The sequence below is a fragment of the Microcebus murinus genome, chromosome 5 (assembly GCF_040939455.1).
Source record: "Microcebus murinus isolate Inina chromosome 5, M.murinus_Inina_mat1.0, whole genome shotgun sequence".
In the NCBI taxonomy this organism is placed as follows: Eukaryota; Metazoa; Chordata; class Mammalia; order Primates; family Cheirogaleidae; genus Microcebus; species Microcebus murinus.
Genome location: NC_134108.1, coordinates 31,483,342 through 31,504,533, shown reverse-complemented (window position 1 = coordinate 31,504,533; position 21,192 = coordinate 31,483,342). Strand labels below are relative to the sequence as shown.

Sequence of the window (21,192 nt, the reverse complement as noted above, 5' to 3'; positions counted from 1 at the left end):
CTAGTCTCTGGTAACCATTATTCTACTTTCTAGCTCTATAAATTTTACTACTCTAGGTATCTCATATACATATTTGTCCTTTGGTATCTGGCTTATTTACTTAGCATAATGTCTTCAAGTTTTATCTATGTTGTAGCATGCGTCAGAATCTCCTTCCTTTTTAAGGCTGAATAATATTCCACTGTACGTATTGACTACATTTTGTTTACCTATTCACTTGTCAGTGGTCATTTGGATTGTTTCTACCTTTTGGCTATTGTGAATAATGATTATTATATGAACATAGTTGTAACAAATAGCTGCTTAAGGCCCTGCTTTAGTAATCTGATTTTGATAGTTACAAAAATCAGAGGAATCATTCAGTATACTCTGATTTTCTGATACACCATTAGCAGACGTGGAAACCTACATGGACCTTCCTTCCAGCCCTGGGAAAATCCTTCCATTTCCCAGATGGGCAAAGAGAATTTCAGAAACGCTAAGTGACTTGCCTAAGGACACACAGCTAGTTGAACAAGGATTCACTTTTTATCAGGCCCAGTAAGGCAAGTAAAATGAATTATATTTAATGATACCAGCCTGTAAGGCACTTTTGACAACTGTATCTTTTCATTTTTGTATTCCCTGTACTTAGCTCTATAACACATGCCAGGCCTTCGGAGGTTATTTGGTAAATATTCCGATGCATAGATACATGTGCAGTGGCTGCATGAATATGCTCTGAAGGAAGTGACATGTGTTATACAACAATGTTACACAGGGCCAGATGCTTGTCTTAACTCAGAGTTGCCCAACCCCAGTGCCTCTGCACACTGGTTTGCTCCAGTCTGTTGTGAGAACTGAATTCTGCTCTTAGCTGGAGCTAGAGCCTCTTCCAGATGCCCAGAGGCTTCCAGCAGCCTCATTCATTTAGCCTGTTGGGCAATAAAACATTTTTTTTTCCCTGTATGCCATGATGTGAAAAGGTTTGAAAAGTGCAGGACTGGGCTGGCATAATGGAGCTTGGGAGAACAAGGGAGGGATGGATACAACCATGGTTTGATTCTTACCTCTGGCTGCATGTTAATTTCTAGGGCAGCTTATAGAAAAAGAAATTGATGTCCAGCTTCCATGCCAGTTCAATTAAATGAGAATTTGGGGAAGGTGGATCACAGGCATTAGTATGTTTTAATGCTCTCCCGTGTGATTTCAACGTGCAGTCAGGGCTGAAAGCCAGCACGGGTGTTAAGCAAGGCAGACAGGAGAACAGACATCCAGAGACAAGGAAAGACTCTGCCATGCAAGGACCTCCTTCTTGAGCTGCCTCCTGAACTGTGCACAATCAACTCAAGGGGGACCTCCTGGAAGCCTGCAGATGGGAGGTGTGGGCGGACAGTACTGGGCAGAGGCATTTCTGTGTGTGTCTGGGATCATTTCCAAGCCTACATTTCTTCCTCTTCACTACCACCCTGCTCCCAACTGGGCTCTGGGCTCATCGCCACTAGGGTGGACCAGAAATGATTACAGGTGTTTCTGGTTTTTATAAACAAAAGCCTGAGCCCTAAGGGGAGTTTAGGTACTTCTCAGGCTTAGAGAGAATGTTCTGGTAAAACATAAAGAGAGAAGGACTTCCCCAGACTGGAGAGAGAGTCCTTCTTGGCAGCACTGCCAAGAAAGCAGCAACACCCGAGATGCTGTGCTGTGAGCCTACAACAATGCTGTGAGTCCTGGAGGCCCAGATGTAGCAGTGGACCTGAGGACCATGTCGTAAGGTACAGTGGATATTTTGATGGAAAGCTATGTGTCTGATGTCCAAAGGCCAGATTGCTCCCTGCCTCCTCCCCTCCATTCCCAATTCCTTAGCAGTGCCCAGAGCATAGAATTCATGACCCAGCCGTGGGGGGTGAGTAGGAGTGGGGGATCCCCAGGAAGAACTGAGGTTGCTTATTTTCCTTCTTACCCTGGTGGAACTGGGACTCAGAGCCTGATGCTAAACTCCTATGAAACAATGAAAGATTCTTGTCTTGTGCTTCTGAGTTATTAGATTGAGATTTATACCTGGGTGCTGATAATTTTTTAAAATTAATTCATAAGTATTAACAGAAATTGGAGGTAACAAAACATGAACTAGGAGTACCATAGCATCATGCTATGCTTCTATTACGACATTCATCACATAGAAATGAAATTGATTATAGACCTGTGTTTTCCCCATTAGACTTTGAGTTTTTTGAGAGCAAGGACTGTTTCTTATCTGACTTTCTATTATTTCTAGGACTTAGTGCTATGCGTAGTACAGAAGCCATCAATCAATGATAAGTAAATGAATGGCATAAGAAGGAGCTAGGAGAGGAAGTTCGAAGCAAAAAAAAGTCAGCAAATCTTCCCACAGTGACAGTTTTAATGATTATCAAATAGACAACTGCAGACTCTGAAATGTAGGCAAGTTTCACAGCTGGAGAAATTCTTTTTCTCTAGTTGTAATTCATAAGACAATTACCTGCTCATATAAATGCCATCAAATGTTTTACAATAAGTTGTGATGGATGGTATTACATCTTCTGCAGTATAAATTGTGGTGTAGAAAAGTGCTGGTGATTAAATTGCTAAAGAAAATACGGCAGATTTATTTCCATAGAGTTCTCTTAAGAATTCCTAAACATTGAAGCTATTGCTTTGAGCCCATCGGAAGAATGATATTATACTGGAACTCTTTGAACCTAGAGTATTTGCGTCACGACCCAAACATGTATATGGTCCGAATGCTCAGCAGGCTGGGGCCAAGCAGGCACAGCTGAAACAGGGACTTTGTTGTGCTATTCAAATCATGCCCAGGATGTGGCGGTCTGCTGTACTTATGGGTGAGGCTAGGTTCGTTCGTCTCTTGTGTGCACAACCTGGGACCCTTCCTGTTCAGCATGGGACAGGAGTGTTCTTCAATATTTATTTGTAGAATAAATTGAATAACCAAAGCAATTCAGTCCTCGTTAAAGAAGTCTTATTAACATCTTATGGTCAAGATAAAGAAATTGGGTTGGGTGCTAAGATAATAAGTAAAAGTTAAAAATTGGGTGAATAATCATACCTGAAATGTTCTGATAAGGCTAAATTTAAACTCTGTCTTGCTCCTTAATTTGGCCTTTACTCATGTTCTGTTCTGTAGCATTATCAATGACTTAGATGAAATAAAGATTTCATGGACTTTAAAATCATGTGTATCAGTATAATATATTTTTATATTGTTTATGATTATAGGAATAACTTTGATTCCTATTCCTGATTGTTTATGATTATAGGAATAACATTATCATTATTTTTTCCCCCAAGACTGAAAGCTTATGTACTTATGGTCTTTTTCTTTTCTTTTCTTTTTTTTGAGACAGAGTCTCACTCTGTTGCCTGGGCTAGAGTGCCGTGGTATCAGCCTAGCTCACAGCAACCTCAGACTGCTGGGCTCAATCAAGCAATCATCCTGCCTCAGCCTCCCGAGTAGCTGGGACTACAGGCATGAGACACCATGCCTGGCTCATTTTTTTTTTCTATATATATTTTTAGTTGTCCAGATAATTTCTTTCTAGTTTTAGTAGAGATGGTTCCTCACTCTTGCTCAGGCTGGTCTCGAACTCCTGAGCTCAAACAATTCGCCTGCCTCAGCCTCCCAGAGTGCTAGGATTACAAGCATGAGCCACGAGTCTTTCTTTTTTTAATTTCGGTAGAGTCAGGGAGTACAGGTGTTTTTTGTTACATGGATAAATTGTATTATGCTGAAGTCAGGGCTTTTAGTGTGCCCATCACCAGAATAGTGTTCATGGTGCTGGATAGGCAGATTTTTATCCCTCAGCCTTCTTTCATCATTCCCTCTTCTTAGTTTCCAACGTCCATTATAACAACACTTTATGACCATATATACGTCTCATTTAGCTCCCACTTATAAGTGGGAATGCGTGGCATTTGTTTTTCCATTCCTGAGGTACTTCACTTATGATAATGGAGTTCAGTTCCATCCAAGTTGCTACAAAAGACATTATTTCATTCCTTTTCATGGCTGAGTAATTCTCTATAGGGGGTGTGTGTGTGTGTGCATAGTGTGTGTATACACACTACTATATATATATATATGCATATATTTATAACCCCCACATTTTCTTTAGCCACTCATGGATTGATGGGCATTTAGGTTACTTCCACAACTTTACAATTATGAATTATGCTGCAATAAACATTCTGACACAGGTGTCTTTTTGATATAATGATTTAGTTTCCTCTGGGTAGATAACCAGTAGTGGGATTGCTGGATCAAATGGTAGTTCTACTTTTTAGTTCTTTGGGGCATCTCCATATTGTCTTCCATAAAGGTTGTACAAATTTACATTCCTACCAATAGTGTATAAGCGTTCCCTTTTCAGCGCATCTGTGGCAACATCTATTGTGTTTTGATTTTTTAATAATGGCCATTCTGACAAGATTAAGGTGGTATCCTATTGTGGTTTTAATTTGCATTTCCCTGATGGTTAGTGATGTTGAGCATATTTTCATATGTTTTTGGCCATTTGTCTAGCTTTCTTTGAAGAAAAAAATCTGTTCATATCTTTTGTCCATTTCTTAATGGGGTTATTTATTTATTTATTTTTTGCTGATTTGAATTCTTTGTAGATTCTGGATATTAGTCCTTTGTCAGATATATAGTTTGCAAATATATTCTCCCATTCTGTAGGTTGTCTGTTTGCTATGTTGAATATTTCTTTTGCTGTGAAAGGGTTTTTTAGTTCAATTAAGTCCGATTTATTTATTTTCATTGTAGCTGCATTTGCTTTTGGGGGTTTTAAATTCTTTGCCTAGGTCAATATCCGGAAGGGTTTTTCCTACATTTTCTTCTAGGATTTTTATGGTTTCACATCTTATATTTAAGTCTCTAATCCATCTTGAGTTAATTATTGTATATAGTAAGAGATAGGAATCCAGTTTCATTTTTCTGCACGTAGTTATTTTTTTCCAGCACTACTTGTTGAATAGGGTGTGCTTTCCCCAGTATATGTTTTTGTCTACTTTGTCAAAAATCAATTGGTTGTAGCTATATAGCTTTATTTCTGAGTTCTCTATTCTGTTCCACGAGTCTGTGTGTCTACCTTTTTACCAGCACACTGCTGTTTTGGTTATTACAGTCTTGTAGTATAATTTGAAGTCAAGTAATGTGATGCCTCCAGATTTGTTCTTTTTGCTTAAGATTGCTTTGGCTATTCAGGCTCTGTTATGGTTCCAAATGAAGCATAGAATTATTTTTTCAGATTTGTGAAATATGATATTGGTATTTTGGATGGGGATTGCATTGAATCTGTAAATCACTTTGGGCAGTATGGATAATTGAACAATGTTGATTCTACCAATCCATGAGCATGGGATGTTTTTCTATTTATTTGTGTCATCTATTACTTCTTTCATCAGTGTTTTATAGTTCTCCTTGTAGAGCTCTTTCACCTCCTTGGTTAAATATATTCCTAGGTATTTTATTTTCTTTGTAGCTATTGTAAATGGTATTGCATTTTTGATTTGACTCTAAACTTTTTTTTTTTTTTTTTTTTTTTTGAGACAGAGGCTCACTCTGTTACCCAGGCTAGAGTGCTGTGGTGTCAGCCTAGCTCACAGCAACCTCAAACCCCTGGGCTTAAGCAATCCTTCTGCCTCAGCCTCCGAAGTAGGTGGGACTACAGGCATGTGCCCGGCTAATTTTTTCTATATATTTTTAGTTGGCCAATTAATTTCTTTCTATTTATAGTAGAGATGGGGTCTCACTCTTGCTCGGGCTGGTTTTGAACTCCTGACCTTGAGTGATCCGCCTGCCTCAGCCTTCCAGAGTGCAAGGATTACAGGTGTGAACCATCTCGCCCAGCAGATTTGACTCTAAACTTGACTGTTATTAGTGTATAGAAATTTTGCTGACTTGTGTACATTAATTTTATAACCTGAGACTTTACTGAATGTATTAATCATTTCTAGGAGTCTTTTGGTGGAGTCTTTAGGTGGAGTCTTTAGGGTTCTTTAGATATAAAATCATGTCAGCAAACAAGGATAGTTTGTCCTCTTTTTTCCTGCTTTGGATGTCCTTTATTTCTTTCTCTTGCTTGATTGTTGTGGCTAGGTACAGGGGTCCTCAAACTTTTTAAATAGGGGGCCAGTTCACTGTCCCTCAGACTGTTGGAGGGCTGGACTATAGTTTTAAAAAAACTATGAACAAATTCCTATGCACACTACACATACGTTATTTTGAAGTAAAAAAACAAACTGGCAAAAACCTCTGCATGTGGCCTGCGGGCTATAGTTTGAGGACACCTGGGCTAAGACTTTCAGTACTATGTTGACTAGAAGTCATGAGAATGGACATTCTTTTGTTTCAACTCTTAGGGGGAATGCTTTCAACTTTTCCACATTTAGTATGATGTTGGTTGTGGGTTTGTCATGAATGGCTTTTGTTATTTTGAGGTATATTCCTTCTATGCCTAGTTTGTTGAGGACTTTTCTTTTTTTTATCATGAAGGAGTGCTAGATCTTATTGAATGCTTTTTATGCATCTATTGAGATGATCATATGGTTTTGTTTTTAATTGTGTTTCGGTGGTGAATCATGTTTATTGATTTGTGTTTATTGAACCATACTTGCATCCCTGAGATGAAACCCACTTGATCATGGTAAATTATCTTTTTCATGTGCTGTTGGATTTGGTTTGCTAGTATATTGTTAAGAATTTTTGCCTCTGTGATCATGAGGATATTGGTCTGTAGTTTGTTTTTTAGTTTTTTAATTATTGTGTCCTTTCCTGGCTTTGGCATTAGGGTGATATTGGCTTTGTAGAATGAATTAGGGAGCACTCCCTCCTTCTTTATGTTATGGAACAGTTTCAGTAAGATAGGTGCCAGTTCTTCTTTGTATGTCTGGTAGAAATTGGATATGAATCCATCTGGTCGTGAGCTTCTTTTTGTTGGGAGATTATTGAATACTATTTCAGTCTCAATACTCATTATTGATCTGTTTGGGACTTCTATTTCTTTCTGATTCAAGCTTGAGAGGTTGTGTGTTTCCAAAATTTTATTTATTTCCTCTAGATTTTCTAGTTTGTGAATCTTGGATGATATTTTATATTATATTTTATATTATATATAAAATATAATATAAATTAATATATTATAAAAATAATATAAATATAAAAATAATATATTATATTATATTTATATTATATATCTTATATTACTTCTGTGGTATCAGTTGTAATGTCTCCGTTTTCATTTCTGATTGAGCTTATTTAAATCCTTTTTCTTCTATTTGTGGTTGATCTAGCTAGTGGTCTATTGATTGTTTATCTTTTCAAAGAACCAACTTTTTGTCTCATAAATCCTTTTTTTTTGTTTTTGGTTTCCATTTTATTTAGTTCTGGTCTGTACTTTGTTATTTCTTTTCTTCTGCTGGCAGCAGCCAAATGATCCTTGGGTCAATGAAGAAATCAAGATGAAAATCCAAAAGTTTTTCAAATTAAATGACAAAGGTGATGACACAAACTTCCACAATCTCTGCAAAAGCCATGCTAAGAGGAAAATACATAGCCTTAAATGCCTATATAAAAAAGACAGAAAAATCACAAATTAACGACCTAATGCCACACCTCAAGGAACTAGAAAAGAACAAACCAAACCCAAAGTCAGCAGAAGAAAAGAAGTCTGGTGGCATAGTCCTCCACAAGATTGCCCTCATTTCAGATACTAGCTGCAAGTTCAGGGTTCTCCAATAGCTACCCCTCACATCTAGCTGGTTGGCTGGCTACAAATTTGGGGATTCCCACAACCACCTTTGGGTTTGATAATTGACTAGAAATACAGGACTTAATGAAAGTGCTATATTTACAATTACAATTTTATTACAGGAAAAGGAAACAAATTAAAATTAGCCAAATAAAAGAGCCACAGAGGGCAAAGTCTGGGAAGTTTCTAAATGCAAATCTTTTGTCATCCTTGGATCATGGTCCCCTTCTGTTATTGAAGTGTGACAATACTCAAAGAGTATTGAATCACTTGAGCTTCCCATCCAGAGTTTTTTTGAGATGCCATTATGTAGTCATTTTTGATTGAATCACAACGAAGACAGTCCTATCACTTGGGAAATTCCAAGGGTTTAGAAATTATCTTCCAGGGTCAAAGGCCAGCCAAATTCCTTACAACACAGACAGCAATGGGACTGAAGGGCAGTAGGTCAATTAGATCCATAATCTCTGGGGAAAGAGAACATGCTGTGTGGGCCCAGTGCCCTGTCTTCCCTGAATACTCTGGAAACTTTTGGTTTCAAAGTCTAAAAGGAACATAAACATGAGGAAAACTCTATCACAGTCACAACAGAGTATAGCCATGGAACTATTCACAAACTTCCCCAAATAATCTAAGTTTGCCTTTTTTTTTTTTGTCTCACTCATTGCCCTGGCTAAAGTGCAGTGGTATTGTCATAGTTCCCTGCAACCTCAAATTCCTGGACTCAAGCAATCTTCCTGCCTCAGCTTCCTGAGTAGCTAGGACTACAAGTGTGCACCACCACACCTGGCAAATTTTTAAAAATTTTTTTGTACAGGTGGAGTCTTACTATGTTGCTCAGGCTGGTCTTGAACTCCTGGCCTCTTGCAATCCTCCCATCTTGGGCTCTCAGAGTGCTAGCATTACAGGCTTGCTGGGAGGATGGTGTGCAGCTGTTGTTAATCTGATTCACTGAGATGCCACATCCCAATTTTCACTGGAACTTTTCTACAACCAAGGAAGAAAAACAGAAAAGCGAGGAACAGAAAGGGCAGAGAACAAAACTGAAATCTTTCTGTTTCCTTGACTTCTTTCAAAGAAAAAAATACCTGCAACCAAAATCTGTGTATTCATTTCTAAAATCAAACTGGAGTATAAGATGAATCAATGGGGTAATTTGCCTTCATAGGAAACCCAGAGTCACCTTTCTTATTTGGGGCTAGCACCTGTGAAAGCTACTAGGAAAGAGAAACTGTCCCCAGATGGATTTGTCATTTTGGTATAAAGTCCTTGAGTATTAGACAACCTTAACTCTCTGCCTTGATTGTTAATGATCATTGACGGTTTAAATTTCAAGCTAAAAATGGAAAGGATTTGATTTAAATTTCAGATTAACAAGAGCTGCACACTGTCCTCCCAGCAAGCCAGCAATGTAAATGAAAAGTAAATGAGGTCATCAAGGATCCCGAGCTGAATGGAGGAATAAATGTCAAGCATCTGGTTGAGTTTCTATTCAACAGTGATTTCTTAAGAAGGAATCATGTTAAAAAGCAAGACTGGCTGAAAGGTGATATTTGGCCTGTGGGGTATGTTGGTTTTTCTTTTTTAAGTCAAAACCTTGAAGTAGATCACTTGAATTCTATCACCATGGAAGCTGACTTGCTGAGTAGAAGATTAATCTAGTGTCCAAGATATAAAAATCGACTTTATTTTAAAAATGAATTTTATGGAACATAACTCTGTAATGTGAGCTAATTGCTTTTGCAGTTAAGACTGAATTACTTCCTTTTAAAAAGTGGGTTTATAGGTAATCTTTTCATATGCCTCCACTACATGAATACAACCTACATATGTCATACAATCCTACATATATCATTTATTGCAAAAATGAGAATTTGCAGAATGAATTTCCCAGAAAATGATTGCTGGACCAAAATTAAATGTGTTTGTCCTTTTGGTAGAAATTGACAAAGTGCCCTCAATAGGGATTTACCGTTTTTTTCATTACTATTAGCAATGTAGGAGAGTGGTTTCTAATCCTTTTCCTTCCTTCCCATTCATTGGAAGTTGGCAAACTATGGGATTTTTGTGACTGTTATGTAATTATCTGAGGTTTAATTTTTGTTTCTCTTATGTGTGAAGTTAATCATTTCTTCATATTTTCAAGATACATTTATATTTATTTTTATATGAATATTATATTTTGTTATTAGGTTGTTTGATTATTTCTTCTCAATACCAAAGAGGTTTTTGTAAGCAACTTTATTAAAGCTTAATTAATGTATAATATGTAAAGGGCACAATATGATGAACTTTGACAGACACACATACATATATCCATGAATATATGGATATTCATCCATTTCTATCTACATCTATTAATATATCTCTGAGAAACGATCACTGTAATCAAGATAATAAACATTTCTATCACCCTACAAGCAACATATCCCAGATTATTACCAAATTTGGATAGCAAACTCATATTTTTAATTTCAAAATATTAAGCAGGTACAAATGCTTTTGTTACATGGCTTGAGTCAGGGCTATAAAAGTACCATCATCCAAATAGTGTTCATTGTACCTGTTAGGTGGGTTTTTGCACCTCCCCACCTCACTGCTTGATTTCCAATGACTTTTACTTTCCTCTGTGCACTTGTGTGCCCATCGGTTAGTCCCAATTTATTAGATAGTACACGCTGTGTTTGCTTTTCCATTCTTGAGATACTTCACTTAGGATAATGGTCTCCAATCCATTCCAAATTGCTGCAAAAAAATTAATTCATCCTTTTTATGGCTGAGTAATACTCCAAATATATAAATATGCCACATTTTGTTAATCTACTTATGAATTGATGGGCACTTGGGTTGATTCCAGATCTTTGCAATTGTGAACTGTGCTGCAATAAACATTCAAGTACAGGTGGGTTTTTTTGATAAAAGGACTTCTTTTTCTTTGTGTAGATACCCAGCAGTGGGATTGCTGGATTGAATGGTAGGTCTACTTTTAGTTCTTTGAGAAATTTCCATATTGTTTTCCATAGGAGTTGTATTAATTTGCAGTCCCACCAAGAGTGCATAAGCGTTCCTTTCTCTCTGCATCTGCACCAGCATCTATTGTTTTTTGACTTTTTACTAAAAGCCATTCTAACAGGACTAAGGATGTCTCATTGTGGTTTTAATTTTTATTTTCCTGATGATTAGTGATGTTGAGCATTTTTCCATATGTTTCTTGGCCTTTTGTCTATCTTCTTTCAAGAAGCTTCTCTTCATGTCTTTTGCCCACTTTTTAATGGGGTTGTTTTTTCTTGCTGATTTGTTTGAGTTCTTTGTAGATTCTGGATATTAGTACTTTATTGGATGTGTAGATTGTGAATATTTTCTCCCATTCTGTAGATTATCTGTTTGCTCTGTTGATTATTTCCTTAGCTGTGCAGAAGCTTTTAAATTTAATCAAGTCACATTTATTTATTACTGTTGTTGCTGTAATTGCCATTGGGGTCTTAGTCATAAATTCTTGCCTAGACTGATATCTAGAAGAGTTTTCCCTAAATTTTCTTCTAGCAGATACTTGGGTTGTGTTTTTTCATCCATTCAGCCAGTCTATGTCTTTTAGGTGGAGCATTCAGACCATTAACACTGAGTGATATTGATATGTGGCATGCTGTTCTGTTCATCATGTTGGGTAGTACTTTATTACATTGTTTTCCTCTTTTGCTATTGTTTATAAGAGATATGAGCTTTAGCTTTTTTGAGTGATTTTACACTGGTGGGTGGTAGTCTATTGTGCTGATAAATATATAATGCAGTTCTGAGTATTTCCTGAAGGACAGGTCTGGTCATGACAAATCCCCTCATTGTATGCTTGTCTGGAAAAGACTTAATATTTACATCAGTTGTGTAACTTAATTTTTTGTTTTTTCTTTTTTTGCTTTTTTAATAGAGACAGGGTCTCACTCTTGCTTAGTCTGGTTTTGAACTCCTGAGCTCAAGTGATCCTCCTGCCTCAGCCTCCCAGAGTGCTAGGATTACAGGTGTGAGCCACCATGCCTGGCCGTGAAACTTAGTTTTGCAGGACACAAAATTCTAGGCTGATAGTTATTCTGTTTAAGAAGATTGAATATGGGGGCCCACACCCTTCTGACTTTTAAGGTTTCTACTAAGAAGTCTGCTGTTAGCCTGATGAGTTTTCCTTTGTAGGTCTGTTGTTGCTTACATTTAGCTGCTTATAGAATTTTGTCTATCATTTTGACTTTGGCCAAGTTCATTACTATGTGCCTTTGAGATGTCCTGTTGGTTGTGAATCTTCCCTGTGTTCAGTGACCATCTTGTATCTGGATGTCTGGATGTCTGGTGATACCAGGGAAGTTTTCCTCAATAATTCTCTCGAATAGATTTTCCATGCTGGTAGCTCTTTCTTCTTCTCCCTCAGGGATATCAATAATTCATATGTTAGTTTGCTTTGCATAGTCCCATATCTCTTTAAATGATTGCTTTGCCTTTTTTGTTCTCTTCTCTGGCTCTTTAAACGACTGGGTTAGCTCAAGAGCCTGGTCTTCAAGCTCTGAGATTCTTTCTTTTTCTTGGTTTAGTCTGTTGCTGAAGCTTTCTGCTGTGTTTTGAAATTCTCTAAATGATGCTTTCATTTGTCTATGTTCTATTATATCCTTCCTTATGTTCTCTAGCTCTTTAGTGACTTTTTCATTAATTTCCTGAATTTTGGGGGCTTTTTTGACTGATTTTTAACTTTCTTTTCAATTCCATTCATTTTTTTCCCATACATATTCTGAATTCCATTTCTGTCATTTTGGCAATTTCCTTGGGGTTGACGTTCCCCACTATAGCTCCATTTTGATCCCTTAGGGATGCCAAACTGTTTTGTTTTCTCATGTTGCTAGAATTCTTTTGCTGGTTTCTTCTCATCTGAAACTTCTTTTCGTGATTTGGAGTGAATAGGTTTGCAGGGCAGCTGTTCTTTACAGGGAACTTTCTTGCTTAATTAGAATAAGGAGAGATCTCTAGATGGTGCTGTTTTCCTACTCTGGAATGTTGGTGTGGCAGGGGAGGGGCATGTGCACTCGAAGCCTATTTTGCAGCTTTTCTGATTTGTCCTGCTCAACTGTAACTGCCACAGTTCAAGCCTGTGCTGGATGATCTTTGTGCTAGGTATTGGGTTGTTCACCAGATAGTTGTAGAAAGTTCAAGTTAGGAGCTGGGCAAGACACTTTCCACAGAGGCTCGTGGTGTTATGTGGATTGCTCCGCCTGAGGTTTTCCTGCAGGTGTGACAGTGGCACCTGGGTGAGGCTATGTAGGCAGGGGTCATGGGTTCCTGGGCTGTGGACGTTTGCATAAACCAGTTTCCAGTGTACTAGTGGCTGGAGGTTGGGGGGATCCTACTGGGGCGATGGACCTTGGAGCAGTTCCTCTAGCCCTGAAGCAGTGGTGAAGATTCAGGGGTAGAGTCTTGGGGTCCAGGTGCAGTGCTGGAATCTTTGGGGCTGTGTCCTTGGCCTGGCAAGAACTCTGGAGCCATAGGTAAGAAGCCTCAGGCTCTCGGCTTAAGAGCCTCAGAGCAGGGACTGGGGCAGAGCCAGAGGCAGGGCTTCTGAGCAGAGCCTCAGAGCCATTAGCAGAGCCATAGGTGGTGGGCTGATCCAACCTGGAGGGTGGAGTCAGGGCCAAGCAGGCAATAGGCTATTCCCCAGGCTCAGGGACCACACAGATGCCAGGTCACGTGGGCAGAGGTTGGTTCCAGAGGCCTGGGACCTTGGAGTTCTCCCCACCCTCTCAGGGCCCGCTGAAGCAGTTGCCCAAAGCCTCCCAGGTCAGAGCCTGAAGTGCCTCAGTTAACGTGTGCTCAGATCCTGTTACACCGTTGGGGAGGGGTTCTTGTCTTCCAGTTGCAGGGTAGGGCTCAGAGGATCCTCCATTTACTCTGTTCCCCCCCCCCTCAGCCTGGTGGGGGTGATGTGAAGGGCACTGTAGCAAAGCTGAGTCTTGTGCCTAGCTGGCATCATGCACATAAGAGCACAGGATTGCATCAGCTGCAGAAACTTGGTGTCAGCTGCCAGTCGATCCTGTTATCCAGTGCCATGACTCTGCACAGACACCAGGCAAGTCCCAGTCCATCAAGCCAGAGACCAGTGGTGGTGGAGGGAGCTGTCTCACAACTTGGCCACAGTACCTGTGGAGTGAGCTCAGCACCCCAGTGCTCTATCAATATTGGGGCCCCCAGCTTAATCTCTGAGATGGTGGGTGGTTCTTGGAAGAATTGGCCATGACCTGTTTGATTGAGTCAGTAGATGCTGTAATGAGCTGTAGGTTGTTCTCCCTGTCAGTAGCTGGTGCTCTTGCAGTAGACAGTCAATCACAGTGATGTTCTTGTTTCTATAATAGGTAGCTAGCCCCTCAGGAGAAGCACTTCTACGCCCCAGGCAGTGGGAGGGGCCATGTAGCTCCCAGAGAATTGCTTGATCTCCATGGCAGCAGAGGTGGGTGGAGGAGCAAGGCTGAAGCAGGTGAGGTGAGGGAGCCTGCCTTCAGGCTCTGTAAATGTAGGTCCTACAACTGTCTCAGTGGAGATCAAAGTTCTGCTCCCAGGCTGCTGGGGAAAGTTGCTGGGGAGGAAGCTGAAGTGGCCTCACTGAACTGGGAAGTCTGCTTGAGAGGAAGAAGCCCTCTGCAATTCACCAATTGGCTATTGCGAGTGAGCTCTGTCCCTCTTGCAGTACCCCTCCTCTAACAGTTTCCTTCCGGTGTTGGTTACCAAGAGGCACCCACAGCATAGGCACAGTACAGGCACACCAAGTAATGGTGCCAGGAGCTGGACACTTCCTTAAGACCCACCCCAGTCTGAATGCACAGCTTTTCTGTGGGGGAATGGGGGCTCCACCGGATCACCACAGCTTGGACCCACACTGCACTCTCTTGTCAGTTCCACCCATGTGGGCTCCTTCACCTCCCAAGTGCAGCTCCCAAATCTCCCCTTTGTGCAACCCGATTTAGTCCTGAGGGTATGGGATCCGGTCCTCCTGTCTGTCCTGCTGGTAGGCTGAGACCGTGTTTCCCTGAAAATAAGACCTACCCATAAAATAATCCCTAGCAGGATTTCTAAGCATTTGCACAATATAAACCCTACCCTAAAATAAGACCTAGTGATGGGCGTGGCTGTGCAGCGCATCTGCACAACCCATGCATTTCATCCAGAGCAGTAAAGAAGACAAGCAGCCCTTCTCATCTGCCCCATGAGAGCTCTATTGCTCAACATGAGAGATTGGGGCCAATGGTTCTAAAGGAAATAGAGTCGCAAGAAATTCAGGATGGAATTTGGGGTTTGGAGAGTTAAGAAGACGATATTAACTATATTTGAATAAACATAGATTGTTGTGCTGCACTTAAAAAAAATAACACATCCCCTGAAAATAAGGAAAAATAAATATAAGAGCTTGTCTTATTTTCGGGAAACACAGTAGATGTCTCTGTGGAGAGCTTGTGGGTGGGGAACTCCCAGACTGAGCACCCCTGCGTCCACTGCAGGTCCTCAAGGGGACAGGTGTGGGCCCCACTCTCGGAGGAAACTTCAGACTGGAGGGTGCACCAGCCAAGGGGAAGCGGCTTCCCTTTAAAGTCTCAAACAACACCCTCAGCTGCAGGGGGCCCGGGAGGGGCAGGGGAGGAAAATTGTCTGACTTTAAGAGAGCCAGCACTCCAGCTCCTCTGGTCCGTCTTCCTGGAAGGAAGCCTACACCGAATGACCAAGCTCTGGGATGACACAAGAACTCCAGAGCCCCTGCAGTCCCGGCAGGCATCAGGAACTGCCTGTGTGGGAACAGGTGGCATGAAAACGGAAGGGCTGAGCTCCCTGGAATGGTTGGAGAAGCAGGATGCCAACCACCTTCTGTGCTCTGGGCTGTGGTCACAGGGTGGGGGGATTCCCCAGGGGCTGAAAGACTGATGATGCTTTATTTTCAAGAAGGTTCCGTGGTTGCAGCAGTGCTTGGGCTCATAGAGTGGAAAAGCTTCTAAGCAACTCAGTAGCCACTGATTACCGGAGGCCTGTGGGAAAGAGAAATGAAACCCCCATCTGCCCTTTCAGTGGGCTTCTCTGGGGATGATCTTTGCTGATATCTCTTTTTTTCCCTTCCTATTCTGCTTTGCAATCTCTTTCCATGAAGTCTCTGTCAGGCTCTGGCACCTTCCCCTCCAAACTACACCTGAGCTGTGCCCACTCCTCCTCCCCTTTATCTGAAACTCTTCCTTCCCTCTGGGACCATCTGAGACCTGATGTCTCTAGTCAGCCATCTTCCCCCTCCTTCCTGCACAGCACACTTGAGCTAAGATGTAGGATGGTTGTGCTTGAACACACACGAGAACACTGCTTGCAGCCTACCCCACCTCTGGTTCTCCTGCCCTAGGGATGGGGAATGGATAGTCAAAGCCTCAATATTCACTCAGCTTCATGTCAGAAATTGAAAACTAGTTTTTCTTTGAACTGTAATCCTTATATTTTCTGATAGTATTTGAAATTGCAATACATTTTAAAAGGAAATGGAGAAAGTATAGTTTTTAACATTGACAAATTGAATTTCTATTTTGACTTTATTATAATGATAAGGAAACAGCTAAGTTTTTCTCTGATGAGTTTAATAAGCTAGTGATGGAAAAATATGTATTATACATATACATGTATTATAGATATGTGTATATATATGTACATATATATATACACACACATATTTATGTCTAGCAACACTGTGTTTGATACCATGAAACACAATTTTTATTCAAGCTATATAACTCACCTGAATGTAATCATATTGTCTTATGGCAGAGCTAAATCATACTGTGTGTGATAGTCTCATCACTCAACTCTAATGTGGGGCTCTTATTTTTACAAGTGCTTTTTACAAACCAATTCCAAGTCTTTGCTCTTAGTTTGAAACAATAATTTGATTTCCTCCTGAGCTTAAGAATTGTGGTGAGTTTCGAATCTAATAGTGGCTTCTTTAATGATATAGTTTTTCTCTTAAATTTCTGTTCATTGATTTCAAATCTAGATCTTTCAGTATAAGGTCATCGTTAGATGGAACACAAAATATCAGCCGTCAAAAAAATTAAAAGGAAGATTTTCCAGCTGGACTATGGCCTGAAGGTTGCAAAACATGCAGCTAAAACTGTGTGCGTTTAGATTTTCAAACAGTAAAAAGACATTTGTGTTGAATCTAAGTCAGTGGCTTCCTCAAAAGTTAAAGGGTAAAGCAATTGCTTCTACAGTATTTGAAAATGTTTAAAATACATACAAGTATAACATATGGCTTTATTTTCAAATTATGTAGTAGACACTAATTTTTTAAATTTTTATTTAAGAATAATGATAACAGGAGTAACATTTACTGAGAAACTTCTATGTTCTAAGAACTACAAAATGATTTGCATTATATCATTTAACATTTAATCATCTGTGGGGAAGCACTATTCTTATGTTCATTTTGTAGTAGAGATGTAGATGAACAACTTAATGGTCAATAAACAAAGCTGCTGGTTTTTGAACCCAGAGGTCAAATCTCCAATACCCATAACCTAAACAGTGAAATCATTAGATTTTAATTATACTTTCAAAATGTTCAAAATTAGTGGTTAGACACATCTTTTGCAGATTTTTGAAGGAATGACTTGATTTTATTTCTCTAAGTCTTTATATACAAGTTATTTATGAATTTTCTTTAATAGAAAACACTTCCAACAATTTAGTTTTAAAAGTCATGTTGAGAAACTGTCAATTAAATATGGTGGATTGCACATGTGTTAATTTCTGAAAAATAGTTTATGCTATTTTGTTATAGCAGCCTGAACTCACAAAGACAGTAGAAGTTAGACCTCAGGTCTCTTTCCTCACCCCAAGCAAATTACAGATAAGAAGTAAGCAAGGGAAAATTGACTTTTAAAATTACCTGAGTAACTATGGCCAGTTTATATTATGAAATCATTAATTCTGGTGACTTTATTTCATCAGATGAAAATATTGGTGTTGTGCCATTTACATTATTAATAATTTTTGCCTGTTATGTTTTATCTATTTTTGTATGTTTTGTAATTTTCCTTTTGATTGTAGACTTATTCTTATTTTGAAAAACTTTTCCTTTGTATCAATTGATATGGACACAAAGATCCAACTATTTATTTTACATTTCAATTAATAAAAATATTGCCTGACTTTATCCAGACCTGCTAATAATAGAAAACACATAAACTCAAATTTAATATTTAAAAAAAATTATCAACATTCTTAAATTTATAATGGTTTTATTGTAATAAATAAAACATGTCCCCACTTAAATAAAAAGTTAAAAAATGCTGCTTTTTTAAAAAAATGTTTTTTCTATCTTCAAGCAGTTCAGTATTAAATGATTTAATGTTTAGAAAAGTGCTCATTAAAAGGAATGCAAATGTTAAGCGCTTAAAAGTATTTATTTAGCAAAAGTTTAATTCCAAGTCTAGGAAACTAAAAACAATCCCAAACCCAGTTTAGTTGCTGATTTTGCCAATTGAAGTCACAATGAAAATTAATTACAATTAAAGATGCTGAATGTTCTAAATCATCAAAGTTTTACTTTGTTTTATTGTTCAGTTTAAAGTGTACTATAGTCATATATAATGTATGAAAAACCAAATTGTCAGCATTCTCAATACTTTGGAAAATTAATTTTATTCAGCTGAAACCATGCGCACAAAAACAAAACCCCAACAGTCTTATAATTGGGGACTTACTATTACTGTGATCAAAGTTAACAGTTAAGCCAAATAATTGATACACATTAAAAATGGAAAACAATATTTGGAAGATGGCAGGTAGATCTTTTAACAGCTATATTGCCTTCTCTCTCTATAAAAGATAGTGTGTGAAGATATTTGGAAATCAAGAATAATTATTTACTTTTGGTTCCATCAAGCCAATTCTTCAACTAAAATAATTAGTATGAGTAAAGAGGAACAATAGCAAGAGACCATGTTCAATTATTAAAAGAGAGAGAGAATTGTCCCTTAGCATTTGTGAGGAAAGATCAAAAAACAAGAGAAAAGGCAAAAAAATTTGCTTTAGAAAATACATGGTTCTAAAAGGACCATAGGAAAGGGCATGGGCAAGAAGAGAACCTGAGCCCATGCTGTCCTCACACACATAGGGACACAGTGAGCACATGACTGATTGGTCATATCTGGACCATGAAGGGATGGAGTACAGTAGGTAGATGTTTCCTGGATTTCCCAGACTTTAAGAGGAGGAAGAGAATGACTGGAAAACACCTAAGAGATGATATCAGAGAGGGAGGACTCATATATCCACCAGAGGATCAGAGAAGTGGATTGACTGTCCCGAGGCTTCACAGCTACCTTGCAAATGGAGGTAAAGCTGCTTCCATTTCCTGGTTCCTAGTTTCTTACTCTTTCCACTATATTGCTAAGTGGTATGGGTGTACCATTTTTTAGGGTCTACTTTGCAGCCATGAACTAAAGATGAGTAAATTGTATACCAGCTATCACACTGCCATGCCCAAGTGGCAGCTTACCAAATACCCGTCAGCAGATATATTGAAGTACTTATAAGCCATTCTGAGATTAGTCTGATTTGTTATAAAAAAATCTACAAAAATCTTTTGAATATTACATAATTAAAGAAAACTCAACCAGTTGAGGCAGTTTTTGACTGGCCAAATCGTATCTATATTTAACTCTATAAATATAGACTTAAAGGAGTTAAGAGCAAGAAGAGGCCTAACAAGTATGAAGTCAACTACCTTTATTGTAGGGAAGAACACCATCTGGGGGAGGTAAGAGAAAGAGAGAGAGAAAGAACAAGTGAGCACTTGGGTGACTGTGTAATATCTCACAGTTAGTGGCAGGAAAAAAATGCTACAAGCACCACATTATAGGCTAGTTTGAGTTTTGAGGGGGAAAATTTTGCTTTGACTTCTCTGTTCTCCTTCCCACTATGCAGACAATTGGGTCCTGGATCTGAAAAATATGTGACATGCCACCTGACATACTCAATGTGAGTTACCTGGATGACAAGCTAGCTGAGACCAGGGTTACCTTCTTCTAATAGGACAAGTGTACCCAAGCTCAGCTTCCCAGGGGTTTCCCATGGTGCTGGGCAGCCAGCATCCCATAAATAGCTAGCAAATCCCTTCCCTATAAAGCCCCATGAAAAGGCAGAGCACAGAACAATTGGGTCCCTCTCTTGCAATGCAAACCCAAGCCATACATGTTATCAGCACAGTGCCTGGTCTTAGCATGCCTCTGCATGGAGAAAATGGGAGGAGGACAGGATTCTCTGAATTTCTTCTCTTACTGACCTTGGCTCTAGAAGTTTCCTCTTCCCTCACACAAAATTTTACTTAACCCATTCTGTAGAACGCTGTGGAATTCCTCTGGTGCTCTAGGGCACCACTGTTGAGAATCCCAATCTCATAATAAGCACCCAACCCCCAACTGTCTTAATAAAATATCCACAGGACCAAACAGGGTCAAAGACAGACCACCTGGAATAAGCTGCAATGCTGAGATGGCAAAATGTCAGAGAGGTGAATGATCATAAATACCTGTGGAAGCAGAGACAAAGGAAAATTCTACCCTTTTATTAATAAATGATTGAGCCTTACACCGATTTTAAAAACAATCTAAACTAATTTATGAAGAGTTAATAACAATGTGTTAGAGTAGATACTGTGGTTTGAATGTGTCCCCCAAAATTCACGTGTTGGAAACTTAATCCCAATGCAACTGTGTTGGGAGGCGGGGACTTTTGGGAAGTGTTTAGGTCAAGAGAGCTCAGCCCGCATGAATGGACTAATGCTGTCATAAAAGGGTGTGAGGGAGTGGATTTGCTCTCTTCTGCTCTTCTGCCATGTGAGGACACAGTCTTGCCCTTATACCGTGTGAGGATGCAGTAAGAAGGCCCACACTGAAGGCCACTGGAACTAATGTTTTAAAGTGCCAGACACGGTGTATTCTGCATATATGACCTCATTTAATCTGAACAACATCCTCACAAGATGAGATGGGTTTTCATTTTTTCAGGTTAAGAAACTTTGGCTTAGCTAGATTTCATAAATTGCACAAAATCACATAACTATGAAGTACAGAACTAGATTTTGAACTGAGTTCTTACCAAATTCTGGGCTCTTTCCACTCTGGAAAATACTGACTGTGTACTAGACAGCATATGTATATAATTCCATTTAATCCTTTTGAAAAACATGAGGCTTCATGAACCTTAGTAATTTCCCTAAAGGCACAGTAGTTGGGGAGAGCAGTGTCTCCTATCTGTGTTACACACACACAGACGTGTACACCCACACCCACACACCATTAACTATATAATAAAAATTTAAAAATTCATCTGCTGCTACTTGTATGTGGCTTTGTTCTCTAATAGTCTCATGAATTTA

General features: G+C 39.2%; 1 protein-coding gene across 1 annotated transcript in view; it reads left to right on the top strand.

Moving 5' to 3' along the window:
• Positions 1 to 1,669: 1,669 nt before the first annotated feature.
• Positions 1,670 to 21,192, top strand: part of TMEM200A (transmembrane protein 200A) — a 172,310-nt gene continuing 152,787 nt past the window's right edge. Inside the window, exon 1 of the mRNA XM_076002965.1 lies at positions 1,670 to 1,751. The gene's annotated coding sequence lies outside the window, so the exon portion shown is untranslated. The remainder of the gene's footprint in view (positions 1,752 to 21,192) is intronic.